Source organism: Balaenoptera acutorostrata, chromosome 6 (genome assembly GCF_949987535.1).
Source record: "Balaenoptera acutorostrata chromosome 6, mBalAcu1.1, whole genome shotgun sequence".
Lineage (NCBI taxonomy): Eukaryota > Metazoa > Chordata > Mammalia > Artiodactyla > Balaenopteridae > Balaenoptera > Balaenoptera acutorostrata.
Genome location: NC_080069.1, coordinates 53,673,957 through 53,690,954, shown reverse-complemented (window position 1 = coordinate 53,690,954; position 16,998 = coordinate 53,673,957). Strand labels below are relative to the sequence as shown.

Genomic DNA, 16,998 nt, shown 5'->3' with positions numbered 1-16,998 from the left:
TGAACAACACAATAAATGAAATTTAAAATTCTCTAGAAGGAATCAATAGAAGAATAACTGAGGCAGAAGAACTGATAAGTGACCTGGAAGATAAAATAGTAGAAATAACTGCTGCAGAGCAGAATAAAGAAAAAAGAATGAAAAGAATTCAGGACAGTCTCAGAGAACTCTGGGACTACATTACCTGCACCAACATTCGAATTATAGGGGTCCCAGAGAAGAAGAGAAAAAGAAAGGGACTGAGAAAATATTTGAAGAGATTGTAGTTGAAAACTTCCCTAATATGGGAAAGGAAATAGTCAATCAAGTCCAGGAAGCACAGAGTCCCATACAGGATAAATCCAAGGAGAAACAAGCCAAGATACATATTAATCAAACTATCAAAAATTAAATACAAAGAAAAAATATTAAAAGCAGCAAGGGAAAACAACAAATAACATACAAGGGAATCCCTATAAAGTTAACAGCTGATCTTTCAGCAGAAACTCTGCAAGCCAGAAGGGTGTAGCAGGACATATTTAAAGTGATGAAGGAGAAAAACCTACAACCAAGATTACTCTACCCAGCAAGGATCTCATTCAGATTTGACAGAGAAATTAAAACCTTTATAGACAAGCAAAAGCTAAGAGAATTCAGCACCACCAAACCAGCTTTACAACAAATGCTAAAGGAACTTCTCTACGCAGGAAACACAAAAGAAGGAAAAGACCTACAAAATCAAACCCAAAACAATTAAGAAAATGATAATAGGAACATACATATCGATAATTACCTTAAATGTAAATGGATTAAATGCTCCAACCAAAAGACATAGACTGGCTGAATGGATACCAAAGAAGACCCATATATATGCTATCTACAAGAGACCCACTTCAGACCTAGGGACACATACAAACTGAAAGTGAGGGGATGGAAAAAGATATTCCATGCAAATGAAAATCAAAAGAAAGCTGGAGTAGCAATTCTCATATCAGACAAAATAGACTTTAAAATAAAGACTATTACAAGAGACAATGAAGGACACTACATAATGATCAAGGGATCAATCCAAGAAGAAGTATAACAATTGTAAATATTTATGCACCGAACATAGGAGCACCTCAATACATAAGGCAAATGCTAACAGCCATAAAAGGGGAAATTGACAGTAACACAATCATAGTAGGGGACTTTAACACCCCACTTTCACCAATGGACAGATCATCCAAAATGAAAATAAACAAGGAAACACAAGCTTTAAATGATACATTAAACAAGATGGACGTCATTGATATTTATAGGACATTACACCCAAAAACAACAGAATACACTTTCTTCTCAAGTGCTCATGGAACATTCTCCAGGATAGATCATATCTTGGGTCACAAATCAAGCCTTGGTAAATTTAAGAAAATTGAAACAGTATCAAGTATCTTTTCCAACCACAAGGCTATAAGACTAGATATCAATTATAGGAAAAAAATCTGTAAAAAATACAAACACATGGAGGCTAAACAATACAATACTTAATAACCAAGAAATCACTGAAGAAATCAAAGAGGAAATCAAAAAATACCTAGAAACAAATGACAATGAAAACATGATGACCCAAAACCTATGGGATGCAGCAAAAGCAGTTCTAAGAGGGAAGATTATAGCAATACAATCCTACCTCAAGAAACAAGAAACATCTCAAATAAACAACCTAACCTTACACCTAAAGCAATTAGAGAAAGAAGAACAAAAAACTCCCAAAGTTAGCAGAAGGAAAGAAATCATAAAGATCAGATCAGAAATATATGAAAAAGAAATGAAGGAAACAATAGCAAAGATCAATAAAACTAAAATCTGGTTCTTTGAGATGATAAACTTAACTGATAAACCATTAGCCAGACTCATTAAGAAAAAGAGGGAGAGGACTCAAATCAACAGAATTAGAAATGAAAAAGCAGAAGTAACAACTGACACTGCAGAAATATAAAGGATCGTGAGAGATTACTACAAGCAACTATATGCCAATAAAATGGACAACTTTGAAGAAATGGACGAATTCTTAGAAATGCACAACCTTCCGAGACTGAACCAGGAAGAAATAGAAAATATAAACAGACCAATCACAAGCACTGAAATTGAGACTGTGATTTAAAATCTTCCAACAAACAAAAGCCCAGGACCAGATGGTTTCACAGGCAAATTCTATCAAACATTTAGAGAAGAGCTAACACCTATCCTTCTCAAACTCTTCCAAAATATAACAGAGGGAGGAGCACTCCCAAACTCATTCTATGAGGTCACCATCACCCTGATACCAAAACCAGACAAAGATGTCACAAAGAAAGAAAAGTACAGGCCAATATCACTGATGAACATAGATGCAAAAATCCTCAACAAAATACTAGCAAACAGAATCCAACAGCACATTAAAAGGATCATACACCATGATCAAATGGGGTTTATCCCAGGCATGCAAGGATTCTTCAATATATGCAAATCAATCAATGTGATACACCATATTAACAAACTGAAGGAGAAAAACCATATGATCATCTCAATAGATGCAGAGAAAGCTTTCAACAAAATTCAACACCCATTTATGATAAAAACCCTCCAGAAAGTAGGCATAGAGGGAACTTACCTCAACATAATAAAGGCCATATATGACAAACCCACAGCCAACATTGTTCTCAATAGTGAGAAACTGAAACCATTTCCACTAAGATCAGGAACAAGACAAGGTTGTCCACTCTCACCACTATTATTCAACATAGTTTTGGAAGTTTTAGTCACGGCAATCAGAGAAGAAAAAGAAATAAAAGGAATCCAAATGGGAAAAGAAGAAGTAAAGCTATCACTGTTTGTAGATGACATGACACTATTCATAGGGAATCCTAAAGATGCTACTGGAAAACTACTAGAGCTAATCAATGAATTTGGTACAGTAGCAGGATACAAAATTAATGCACATTAATTTGCATTCCTGTACACTGATGATGAAAAATCAGAAAGAGAAATTAAGGAAACACTCCCATTTACCATTGCAACAAAAAGAATAAAATACCTAGGAATAAACCTACCTAAGGAGACAAAAGACCTGTATGCAGAAAATTATAAGACACTGATGAAAGAAACTAAAGATGATACAAACAAATGGAGAGATATACCAGGTTCTTGGATTGGAAGAACTAACATTATGAAAATGACCATACTCCCTAAAGCAATCTACAGATTCAATGCAATCCTTATCAAACTACCAATGGCATTTTTCACAGACCTAGAACCAAAAATTTCACAATTTGTATGGAAACACAAAAGACCCCGAAGAGCCAAAGCAATCTTGAGAAAGAAAAATGGAGCTGGAGGAATCAGGCTCCTGGACTTCAGACTATACTACAAAGCTACAGTAATCAAGAGAGTATGGTACTGGCACAAAAACAGAAATATAGATCAATGGAACAGGATAGAAAGCCCAGAGATAAACCCACACACATATGATCACCTTATTTTTGATAAAGGAGGCAAGAATATACAATGGAGAAAAGACAGGCTCTTCAATAAGTGGTGCTGGGAAAACTGGACAGCTACATGTAAAAGAATGAAGTTAGAACACTCCCTAACACCATACACAGAAATAAACTCAAAATGGATTAAAGACCTAAATGTAAGGCCAGACACTCTCAAACTCTTAGAGGAAAACATAGGCAGAACACTCTATGACATAAATCATAGCAAGATCCTTTTTGACCCACCTCCTAGAGAAATGGAAATAAAAACAAAAATGAACAAATGGGACCTAATGAAACTTGAAACCTTTTGCACAGCAAAGGAAACCATAAACAAGACGAAAAGACAACCCTCAGAATGGGAGAAAATATTTGCAATGAAGCAACTGACAAATGATTAATCTCCAAAATTTACAAGCAGCTCATGCAGCTCAATATCTAAAAAACAAACAACCCAATCCAAAAATGGGCAGAAGACCTAAGTAGACATTTCTCCAAAGAAGATATACAGATTGCCAACAAACACATGAAAGAATGCTCAGCATCATTAATCATTAGAGAAATGCAAATCAAAACTACAATGAGATATCATCTCACACCGGTCAGAATGGCCATCATCACAATATCTACAAACAATAAAGGCTGGAGAGGGTGTGGAGAAAAGGGAACACTCTTGCACTGTTGGTGGGAATGTAAATTGATACAGCCACTATGGAGAACAGTATGGAGGTTCCTTAAAAAACTAAAAATAGAACTACCATATGACCCAGCAATTCCACCGCTGGGCATATACCCTGAGAAAACCATAATTCAGAAAGAGTCATGTACCACAATGTTCATTGCAGCTCTGTTTACAATAGCCAGGACATGGAAGCAACCTAAGTGTCCATCGACAGATGACTGGATAAAGAAGATGGCACATATATACAATGGAATATTACTCAGCCATAAAAAGAAATGAAATTGAGTTATTTGTAGTGAGGTGGATGGACCTAGAGTCTGTCATACAGAGTGAAGTAAGTAAGAAAAAGAAAAACAAATATCGTATGCTAACACATATTTACGGAATCTGAAAAAAAAAAAAAAAGGTTCTGAAGAACCTAGCGCAGAATAGGAATGAAGACACAGACGTAGAGAATGGACTTGAGGACATCGGGAGGGGGAAGGGTAAGCTGGGACGAAGTGAGAGAGTGGCATGGACTTATATATACTACCAAACGTAAAATGGATAGTGAGTGGGAAGCAGCTGCATAGCACAGGGAGATCAGCTTGGTGCTTTGTGACCACCTAGAGGGGTGGGATAGGGAGGGTGGGAGGGAGACATAAGAGGGAGGAGATATGGGGATATATGTATATGTATAGCTGATTCACTTTGTTATAAAGCAGAAACTAACACACCATTGTAAAGCAATTATACTCCAATAAAGATGATTAAAAAAAAGAATAAAGAATATGGTTTTTTTTAGTTGGACTGTAGTCAATTTGGGGCTCTGGTCTATGCTTGGAGATTTTAGAGTAGAATACACATGACTATTTTGTTTATATTCAACTAAATCTTACGCATGTAAGTATGAATCTAGTTAGATCAACAAGGCATACACTGAATGAATTAAAGTATGGGATGGTATATAGATATCCAAGATAGTTCACACCTAAAGATATATAACCTTTACACCATTATTCTCTCCTTTTAATTGCATTCATATTGAGACTAATAAATCTCTCTGGAGATTTCATTACTAAAAGTGAAAAAAGCCAAGCTGGGCTGAGAAGTTATTTGTACCTGCTTTAGTTTAGTACATATTATTTTCACTTGAACCTCTTCTCTCTGATTTGAGAGAAATGCAAATATGAGCAGTCAAGAAATCTATGTTCCACTAGAATTCAACCGTCATAAAATTTGCTGGCTGTGGCTGCATTAGGCTGCATTATTCCATTTTAAGACTGGCATTTTTCACCTTTTTAGTAGCACTTTTTCTGCTATTTATTTGAAATTCAGTTCTACTCACCAAGTATATTTATTGAAAGCTTGCTCTTACTCGTGTTCCACATGCTGGAACTTGTTGACACAAGGGAGGAAGCCAGGCACACCAAGTGAGGACAGAAGTTTGGGAAGCCAGCTAGGAATCGGCCCCTGGCTGGGCAGAAGAGAAGAGAAGGCAGCGTGGGTAAAACTGAGGACTGATCATTATAAGAGCAGGGCTGTCAGCTGTGCATAGCCGCAAAGTTGTTAACGCAGCAGGAGGGAGGGCAAGCGCTCCAAATTACTGATGGAAGCCTGGCTGCTTCCCCAAGCCCCAGCTGTTTCATCCCTCCTTGCTGCACTGAGGCATGGGTTGCGCGCTCCTCCATCTTTTTAAAGGCACAGATCACAGCTTCCGATACCAGAGAAGAGAAGAGAGTTTACACAGAGCTCACTTGTTGAAAGTATTTTTAAGGATCACTTAAAGCACAATACCTGTGCCCTATCTGTTTACAACTGCAGTGGGGATTTTTTTTTTCTCTTCTACTTAGAATTCCTCATTATGCAGGTGAAGCCAAGTTGGTAGTTGTCAAAGAGGCACAAAGTAATGAAGTTAGATTTTAGTCTATCCCATACTTCAGTCAAATTGACCATACAGAATTGAAATTAATTGCAAAATGTTTAATTCCATTAATGATGCAGAGCTCCCAAAAGCTAAGCAAAAGCTTTTGTGTGTGTGTGTTTTTTTTAACTCACCAGCTGGCAAGTTATATAATTTCCATCTGTATTAAAAGTGGACATCTTGGGCTTCCCTGGTGGCGCAGTGGTTGGGAGTCCGCCTGCCAATGCAGGGGACACGGGTTCGTGCCCCGGTCCGGGAGGATCCCACATGCCGCGGAGCGGCTGGGCCCGTGAGCCACGGCTACTGAGCCTGCGCGTCTGGAGCCTGTGCTCCGCAACGGGAGAGGCCGCGGCGGTAAGAGGCCTGCGCACCGCGATGAAGAGTGGCCCCCGCTCGCCGTAACTGGAGAAAGCCCTTGCACGGAAACGAAGACCCAACACAGCGAAAATAATAAATAATAAAAGTGGACATCTTTACTGCAGAAATTACTGAAAAAGACATGGCAAATATCTTCAGCAACTTCCCAATGAAATCATTTACTTTTTTTTAAAAAAACAGTATTCTGGGCATTATCAACATTTAATTTAAAAAACACACTGTTTTTTATATTTTACAAGAATATCTCACCTACATGATATAGATGTTATTATGTTCATTTTGCAGCAGAGGAGACAGGATCAGAGAAGTTAAGGGCTTCGTCCAAGAACACACAGCCAGTAGATAAATAAAACCAGATTCTGAATCTCTGTACACTGACTCCAGAGTCTTTGCTCTCTTTTCTAGAGCACATAGACTTTGTGTAGATGCCAATAAAATGCTGGATGATATAGATGATACACTATATCTGATAAAAATTTACTGTCCCCATTATAATAATCTCTTGCCCTCTCCTTGTTTGTCTCATTTCCTATCCTAGTTTGTTTAACAAGTCTCTTCACTAGGTACAAAATCATAATAATATGGTACAGGCACAAAATTCAACAGTAAGAGGGAGCCGTGTTATCAAGAAAGCCAGGAACATACAAGAGTACTATATGAAGAGATTTATTACGTGTCAGGGTATACTAAACCTGAAAAAAGAATTTTTTAATGAAAAAAAGAAATGATTGGCTTATTATTTGGGAAATAATAAAGATCCCAATTGACCCCATAAGCCATACACCAAGGTGAAATCTAGATAAATTAAAAAGAAAAAGAAAAAGCAAAGTCATTAAAAAAAACTATAAGAAAATGAATCTACCTCATCTTAGGAGAGAAGAATTTTTAAGCATAAAGACAGTGAAAGAAAGCACAGACAAAAGTCTATAGATGTGATTACATAAAAATTTACTTCTGAAAATTCAAAACATAAACAAAATAAAAATCAAATAAATGAGAAATATTTGGCAGCAGATTAAGAAGAGCTGCTATTTTTCATATTTAAAAAAAGCCCTTAGAAATCAAAGACAAAAATCACTGACTGCAATAAAAAAAATGAACAAAGGATATAACCAGACAATTCAGTGAAGAAGAAATATGTGAAAAATTTTAGTTAAAAGATTTCAACCCATTTCTTAAGAAAAGCATTAACTAAAACAAGATACCCCTTATCTATCAAAATAGAATGAATGTTTCAAAATATATATTCAATTTTGGTGATGGTCTGGTGAGATGGACGCATACATATTGGTGGGGTTAATAAACTGGTGCAGACTTTCTGCAGAGCCCTTAAATTTTTTTTTTCTAAGAACCTCAAAGAAGTTCATGCCTTTGACCTCATAATTCTCTTTCTAGGAATATAGTCTGTGGTTTTAGTAAAAATGTCAAACAAAGATACACACACACACAGATTTTTACTTCAATATTTTAGGAAAATTTTTATTACGGAAAATGTTATACCAATATAAAAGTAGAGAAAATATTACAACGAATCTCTATGTACCATTATCCAGCTTCAACAATTAGTAATATTTTCCTAGTCTTGTTTCATCTGTTTCTGCTCTCTCTGTCTCTGTCCCTGTCTCTTTCTCTTTCTCCAGGAGTATTTTAAAGCAAATCCAAGGCATCTTATTTGCTCTGTAAATACTTCAGTATGATAAAAGCTTTAAGAAGTATCCAAAGGCTGTTATTAAGTCTAAGAGAATTGAATGGATTTTTGTTCAAATTTCTTCATTGTCTCAAGAATGTTTTTCTCATAATTGTTTTGTTCACAATAGACTCCAAAAGAGGTCTGCACAATACATATGTTGATATTATGTCTTTCAAGTTTCTTCTAATGTATAACAGTTCCCCCCTTCTTCTTTCCCCTTTATTTATTTGAGAAATAAACTAGGTCATCTGTCCTGTAGAATGTCCCACGTTCTCGATTTAGCTGATGTTTGCTTCATGGTTTCATTCATTTTTTTTTCTAGCCCTCTTATTTCCTGTAAACTTGTACTTAGGGTGAGGCTGATTAGAGTCAGGCTCATTTTTATTTTTTGGCAAGAGTACTGTATGTGTGGTGTTTTGTACTTCCTGCTGTATCATGCGCAAAATTTCTGGTTGCCCCACTTTTACTGATGCTAAGATCAATTTGTAGTTTCTGGTGAGCCTTTTTATCAAGTTCCCTTTTGACTTTTTACAAAATTGCTAGTTATAACATTCATTAATGATAACTGCCTACATTATTTATTTCATTAGATTTTTTTAAATTGACACATAGTTGATTTACAATATTAGTTTCAGGTAGACAGCATAGTAATTCAGTACTTTACAGATTATATGCTATTAAAAATTAATACAAGATAATGGCTATAATTCCCTGCTATACAATATATTCTTGTTGCTCATCTATTTTATATATAGTAGTTTGTATCTTAATTCCATACCACTAGTTTGTCCCTCCCCCTTCCCTCTCCCCTTTGGTAACCACTAGTTTGTTTTGTAAAGATACATGCACCCCAATGTTCTTTAAAATTTACAAAATGGTATTCTTCTAATTCTGCTAATTCTTTTGCATTAATTAAACTGGAAATTTTCTATAAAGAAAAACCTTTCCTCTTCAACAATTTGGTTACCCTAAAATAATTCACGCAGGAAAGGCATGATACGTGCTTGATTCTTTCCCTTATTTATCAATTTTCAGAGTAATGTGTTAATGCTCTTGCTACCTCCATTCATTGATTTATAATGGTGCAATCTGGAAACAACATAAATGTCCAGCGGTAGAAGATACCCTGTGGTATATTTGTGCTATAAATATTGTGCAGCCTTTAAAAGAATGTTTAATAACATAGAAAAATATTTCAGATGAAATATTAAGTGAAAAAAGACACAGAAATGTGCATATGGTGTGATCCAAATATTATCTACAATACACGCATTGTAAAGTCCTGTCTCAGCCTCAGACATGATTACCATAGGACAGTGAGTTTTAGGGTCTTTAAATTTCTATATTTATTTTCCATAGACCTTCCTATGAAATACATTACTTTTATCATTAAAAGAAAATGTAAATTTATTTAAAGGAAACGTCTCTGGATAAGTCATACTCAAAGAGAACTGTGGATGGTGATCTTAGCTCCAGCTTTGACTTCTATTGTAACTTTGGATCTTCTCTCCTACATCTAAATGAGTCTTTATGGTGCTAACCAAACAATTGTAGAGATTCTAAATGTGCTCAATTCTGTAGACTTGGAGACTTCTTTTTCTATTAAACCTAACACTTTCTGTTGACTCACATAATAAGTAGAATGAGGTCTATTAAACTGTCATGCTCAACTCAACTTGATCAGTTCAGAAGACAGCCAAACTAAATTTCCTGTTTTTGTTTCTTTCACATGGTGTGTGTGTGTGTGTGTGTGTGTTTTATCAACTGGTCCATTAGTCCATATCAGATGAACAAATGGACCACAATCTCAAGATTGCATTCCTTGTCAAGGCCTGTTTAACATACAAAATTTGTTTGTTGCTTAGTTTCAAGATGAGTGAAAGGGAACAAACACACTAGCTTTGATTTTGACAAGTTCTCAATGATCTCCAAGAAAGTATTTGATTCTACAGGGACCTCCCTGAGGCCTAGGTCCTACCTCTGTAAAATGGGGATCAGATGGTTTGACTCACAGGGTTGTTTCCAGCACAATGTATGTAAAACTCTTGGCACAATCCTCAGCGATTAGCAGGTCCTCAACAATGCTAGTTTGCTCTTCTCTCTTCCCAAAGAGAAAGGGAAGCAGTCTTTTCCCTTTTTACTATATTCTAATATTAGGAGTAGATTCGGGGGTCAGGCTATCTAGATTCAAGTCCAGCTCCACTCTTGGCTTTGGGCAAGTGATATAAATGAAAGTTTTGTGCCTCAGTTTACTTATCTGAAAATATGGAAAATAATAGTTCCTATTTATAGGCTGCTGTGCAAATCAAATGAGTTAGTGAATGCAGAGTGCTTAGAAATTTTTCTTCACAGACTGGGAACTATATGGTGTAAACTATTATCTTTATTATCTGCCTAAAGGAATGGAATTTCCAAGCCCACAGTTCAAGGCATTTCCCCCTTGGATGATGCGTGAGATACACTGACCACTTCTTACTTTTTACTTCTCTTTTTCTAGGTCTTATATAGTTCTTCTTCCTTCCGTTGATATATTTAATACAGCCGCACAATCCAGATTTTACTTAATTAGGTCAAGGTTTCCTCCTGTGATTATAATTGATTAGAATTATGTGAGGTTTATCCCCTTTTCCTTGTCCCTTTTCCTCATCGTTGTTGTGATGGTAGTGGAGGTGGTGGTCACTGTCCTGGTGTGTGTGTGTGTGTGTGTGTGTGTCTGTGTGTCTGTGTGTCTGTGTGTTGTGGCCCTGAGGTATTGTGGTACAACCACCCTGATGGATTTTTATGTAGCTGCAACTTTCCACACATTCATTTTAGGACTAATCTTTTGTTGGGAAATTTCTACAGATTTTTGCTTTGTTATGGGACATTTTATTAGTATCTGTCTCAGAGGGTAAACATTGTACTATGCTTGGTGAGGGGTGGGAATGGAATAACCTAAGTTCTTCCAAACGTGTTGACAACAGAGGATTATTAGACAGGTTTAGGACAGGGTGTTATATAACTCAGACACAGGGAACAACCACATGGCCAAATTATTCAGGAATAGGACGACCTAAGCAGAGCACAGGGAGCACTAGATCCCAAATGGGAACATTATTCTCAGATTACAGGGACTGTATCAGGAAACATTTTCCATTCAAACTGAAGAATGTAACAATAGATCTAAAGTAGATGTACTATACCCTCTGTGGCAGTAACCTAAGAGATAATTTTTAAATGTGTTGCTAATGAGACCAAGATGTCTTTTCTATTTATTTATAGGTACCAGGGTGTTTTTCAAATAGCATCAAAGTGATCAGGGTGTGTACCCTAGGAAAACAGGACAGTAAGTATTGCATCACACCTACGGGAATGTCGTACTGTAGAAACAGATCGTGTTATGGAAAGGGAGTTTGGAGAAATGAGCAGCAATGGCTAAAACCTTCTCACTAGGCAGCCAGCAGTTCTCGGCGCAGAAAGTAATCTGATCTGGCGCGTAGGCCCCAGTTGTCTGGGCAGAAATATCAGGTAAGGAATAGAACAATTCACTTAGATACTCTTCTGAAACTATTAAGAGCGTTTATTCCCAGCTGTTTTAATTCTGTGTTCACAAGGGAACAGACTGGGGCATCCTCTTTTCCACTGACTGTTCAAGCCCAAGAGTAGGAAGTGATTTGTGTAAATGCTTGATGCCAGTAACCTTGTTAGATGAACCTTCTGTCTGGGGCAGAAAACACAGGGCCTTGTGGGGGTTGGGAAGCCATTTGTGGGTTTTAAACAAGGAAGTGAGAGAAAATGTGGTGCTATTTATAGATTTATAAAATATGAAATCAGAAAAATTCCTCTACTTTAGCTATTTAAATTAAAAAGAGTCACTTGTTTTCCATTCATTAAAACTTTGGAAACACACCAAGATAGTATATTAGTCAGGGTTCTCCAGAGAAGCAGACCAATAGGATATATGTAAATAATATATATTTCATATTAGGATTATATATATATATATATATAATTTATATATTTAAATTTATATCTATTTAATTAAATATTTATATATTTAAATTTATATATATTTATATATGAATGGATTGGCTCTTATGGTTGTGAGGGGCAAGCCAGCAGGCTGGAAACTGAGATAAGAGTTGATGTTACATCTTTGAGTCTGAATTCCACAGAGTAGCAGTCTGGAGATTCAGGCAGGGTTTCTATGTTGCTGCCTTAGGAGAAGTCCTTTCTGTGCAGGAAACCTCAGTTCTTGCTCTTAAGGCCCTCAGCTGATTGGATGAAACTCACTCACATTAGGAGGGTAATCTGCTTTACTCAAGGTCTACTGATTAAACGTTAATCACACCTAAAAAGCAGCTTCACAGCAACATTTAGACTGGTGTTTGGCCAAAAAGCTGGGCCAGGTTGACACATAAAATTAACCATTGAAGATAGTAAAGACTTACAATGTTACCCTTAGTTTAGAGGTGAATTTATTAGCCCAGCAAAGTCAGTTGGCCATTTTGCTTTAGGCCTGCAATCAGTAAGAGAGAGGAACACTCTCCTTATCTGCTTCACACTTGGAAGGGGAGGCATAAGGTAGCAGGAGCATTTTATAGCCCCCTAGAAATCCAAGGTGATAAGTACCACTATTTGAACACTTCCCTTTTTGTCCTAATATCACACAATCCTTTTATTGACAACTTTGTGATAAGGGCTAATGCCCTTTAGCTTCATTATTGACATTGTGGAAACCTAATTGATGTTTTGTTAATTAACTGGAATTTTCCACCTTAAAATGAATGTCTACTTCTAATGAACAATATTTTCTTCTTAGGAGGAAATATTTACAAAATCCCAATGATTATGTTTGCAGAAGATGAAAAAGGATATTGGGATGGGTTCTGGAAGGTTTTTAATGATTTTGTTTGATGACATTAAAGGGAGAGTTTCCTTCCTACTTTCTTGGTTTAAAAGTCTTTCCCTGTACATTTTGGAGCCATGGTGATAAATACACCAACAACAGAGAAACATAGATATAGTCCCAAGCTCATTACATATCATCTACAGTTGACCAAAAACTTCTAGTTTCTTAGAAAAATCCACTCATTACTTAGTTACATAAAATTTAAAGGTCACTTTGTGATTAATTATTTGAAATAAAAATAGTCATAACAATTTCTAATAATCTTCCATAAATTTTCTTTTAAACTCTGACTCTAAAACTTATTTACATCAGGTTTTAACAAAACAAATATCACCAAGGGTGTTATCACTTGCTAGCGTCCAATGCTAATAAACATGAGTTTGAGTCCCATGTGAGCCATGGGGGTTTTAAGGCCCAGGTTTTAGAATACATCCCAAGGTTTTAGACGGTATCTCTGAGCCTTTGAAATATATCTTAAGGGAACCTGGCAAGAGGAATGGGTAAATCGATATACACACATGCTCCTGTGAGAAAACATTTCCGAGTTGCAGGTTGTTGGAGTGTGGTGTTGGATAAATTATGTTATTGCCTTGTCAGGGATGGACGTGAAGGGCCAGGATCTTTCTGTCTGCATCTTATCTGTTTTTTAAACGAGATTTTGACTTTTTTAAAAAAAACAGCTAGCCAGGAATAAAGTTAACGCTGCGCATATCAAAGTAGACAATAAAGGTTGTTACTATTGTTTACTAGAATTTTAAGATCTTTTCCCCTCCCTCACCTACATTACTCACAAATTCTAAAGGCTGAAAACTGAACTTTAACTAATTTGATTCATCATCTAATCCTGACTTTTATATGCAGGATTCATGTAAATGAATATTCTTCCTTTGTTAATGAGACCTAACCCATAATGGTCCCATTACAACACTATTGTGCGGTGAAATGGAAACTTCTTGTGAGTCTAAGATTTGCAGGAGAACCCCCTATGTGACAAGTACTGAGGACAAATATTCAAAGCAATCCCTTACCCACAAGGAGTTCATAATGTCATGGGGGACTGAGATAAAGGAACACTTGTAAAGCATTTTGATCAATGGTATAAAAGAGGTTTGCCCAGAACTGTGTTTCCTCCTACACCTTTTCTCCCATCACCCACATATAATTTGTCATGGACCCTGTTGTTTTTGCCAACTCAGCCTTCCTTACTCCTTCTCTTACAGGAACCCAACTTTCCCTGGTGAATCATGCCTCCCAATTATGACCTGTCATTTGAGGTATACAAAACTGTCATGCAAGGTGATTGGACTCTTTTAACCAAGGGGGCAAGTAGTAACACAAGATAGGTTAACTGACACTGTCTCTTAGGATTTTGAATCTTAGAGAGTGTCTTAAGGAAAGAAAATGGTTGGAGGCTTCATTCCCATGGTCATGTCCTGAAGAGATTATCCAACCTGCCTCGATGACAGGTCCTGCCTTCCCTGCTTTCTGTATCCTGCAAGAAGTTAGTTATCAAGTTTCCTTTGATTTTGTGAGCTACTTCATCCCATATCTTGCCAATAAACTCCTTTGAAATTGTGGTTTATGTTGTTTAAAACCAAAGAATTCCTGATATGGTATCATTTAATATGAACAGCTTTCTCTGGCCCTCGTTATTCTGCCCATACCTTTATCCTTTCCTCATATAAATTTCACTCTCTTTTCTGTTATTCTCTACATTTCCCTCTAGGGCATAGTGATTGCCATTTGAGGGAGATTCTTGGCCCAGTTGAGGCAGACCTGGATTTTCCCTTATTACATTAATCACAGTGGGTAGGAATTTGAAGAGCTATCATTTATTGAGAATCTACTGTACATATGTTACCTCATTTAATTATTACAGCAAGCCTATGTAATAGGTACTATAGTTCCTTATATTGATAGTTAAAGAAGCAGAGTTCAGACAAGGTAAGGAACTGGTCCAAGGTTACACAGCAGGAATATATCAGAGCTCCAGTTTGAACCCACATCTACCTGACTTCAAAACTCAGTCTTTCCTTGAGGCTTCTCTGCTACCCTCCTCTAAGACCACAACTTTGATAACTTGCACACATTACTTTAGCTTTGTGAATCTTGGTTTCCTTATCTATAAAATAGGAATATAAATACTGCATTCCATAGTTGTGATTACTAAATGGGATAATGCACAAAAAGCCTTTAGCTTTTATAAGTGGTCAAAAAATGTGAGTGCTTTGTAGTTCAATTTCCAAATTTGATAGGTAAATCTGGATCTTGGAGACTATGGGAATTCAAAATCTCAGTTGAATCTGTCATTTCCAATTGTCCCTTAACGAACTTCTCACCAGGGTGTAGCTGTGGAAAACTTTTGAATTCTACTCTCTCCTTTTTTCTCTATCCTCACACCTTTCCAAACTCCTGGAAGAAATGCTAACAAACAATGAAATGCCTTATAGTATGACATCAATGGCAAGGACCGTTCATGAATTCAAACTCTGAGAAGTGGGCTGTAGTCTTCTACACATTTTCCTCTAAGATTACGTATTTGCCTATTTGTGTTTCACATTTGTCAGTTTAATAAATATATTTTTTGATATAATACTTTAGAATACATCTAAATTTGTATGTCTAAGGTTTTGTAATTTTAGAGGTAATTTTTAGTTTGGCAGTTGAAAATAACAGCTCCTTTACCTCATAGTGTTGCTGTGAGGATTAAATAAAATAATACATGACAATTGTTGTGCCTAGAACAGAGTAAGTAGTCAAGAACTGTTGGCTATGATTATTTTGACACATTTACATTTCCAGTATTTTGAACATAATTGATGCCTAGCAAATGTTTACTGAATTGAACAGAGTCATTAGGCCACAAGGAGAACACACTTCATGGAAGAGTGAGTAGCTGAAAAGTATCTTAAGTTACACAATGTTTGAATGCAAACTGGGGGAAAAAAATAAAATTCAAATTAAACTTTTAAAAAAAATCTGATCAACTTTTCTAGTGTGATATTTGGTTATGGCAATGTTAGAAATTATTGACTCAAATGAAACTTTTGGTTTTAGCTTCAGGTTTAAGTTTTACTCATTTTCCTTATTACCACGAAGCAATATCTGAACTTAGTGGGTAAGAGGAAAGTCATACTTTTGAAATGCACTAAATTCTAAAGGTGCTTCATTGTCCCCACAACTGTAAATGAAGCCCATATCCTTTCCTTCTGCCCAAGGTGATGGTAAAAACACCGCAGAAAATACATATTATCAGCATTTATTTTATAAGTCTTTGTCAAAGTGGCGTTATTGTGAGAATCACTTGTTTAGAGCTGGTAGATGAGATATCACAACTCTGTAGCCTTGGGAGCATTAGATACCCATGTTGATCTCTATTGGGTTGTGGTTAGAGTGGCTGGGGGAGGGGCCTGAAAGTAGGGAGGCTAGAAAGACTCAGGGTGGTGGTGGTGTAGGATTTATTGGAACGAGGTGAAGGCAGAGGGGAATAACTGAAAGCATGATTAATCAAGGTCTGTTGGGGGAAAGTGAAAGTACAAACAGTAGGGAGGGAATTTATAAATGTCAAGGCCTATGGAGGTACAGGGAAGGATGGAGAAGGCTGGGTCATAGAGTCAAGACTTCAGAGCTGAGTAAGAATCACAAGGATGTGGAAAAATCAAACAAGGCTGATGGCCTCAAATCCCATTGTATTTGCAGATCATGCATGGCAAGTCCGCCACTAAAACAGACTAACTAGCTTAAGACTGACTCCAGGACAGGGCAGACTACTAACCGAAACAAGGCTTGCCATATGTAAGCAGAAATCTCATTACCACTTTGGAAGTGATGAGAGATTTTCCTGAGCAAGAGGTTTCATCTTTTATAATAATATATTTCTATGCTGCCTCCCGTCTCAAATCTATGGTGGAAGAAAAGACAAAAATTGAAATAACACAAGAGAAGTATCATTCCATTCCATCTTAACGGTTCTCT

General features: G+C 36.6%; 1 protein-coding gene across 1 annotated transcript in view; it reads right to left on the bottom strand.

Moving 5' to 3' along the window:
- Window positions 1–5,720, bottom strand: part of CDKN2B (cyclin dependent kinase inhibitor 2B) — a 148,892-nt gene extending 143,172 nt beyond the window's left edge. Inside the window, exon 1 of the mRNA XM_007176824.3 lies at window positions 5,489–5,720. The gene's annotated coding sequence lies outside the window, so the exon portion shown is untranslated. The remainder of the gene's footprint in view (window positions 1–5,488) is intronic.
- Between the last annotated feature and the right edge of the window lie 11,278 nt (window positions 5,721–16,998).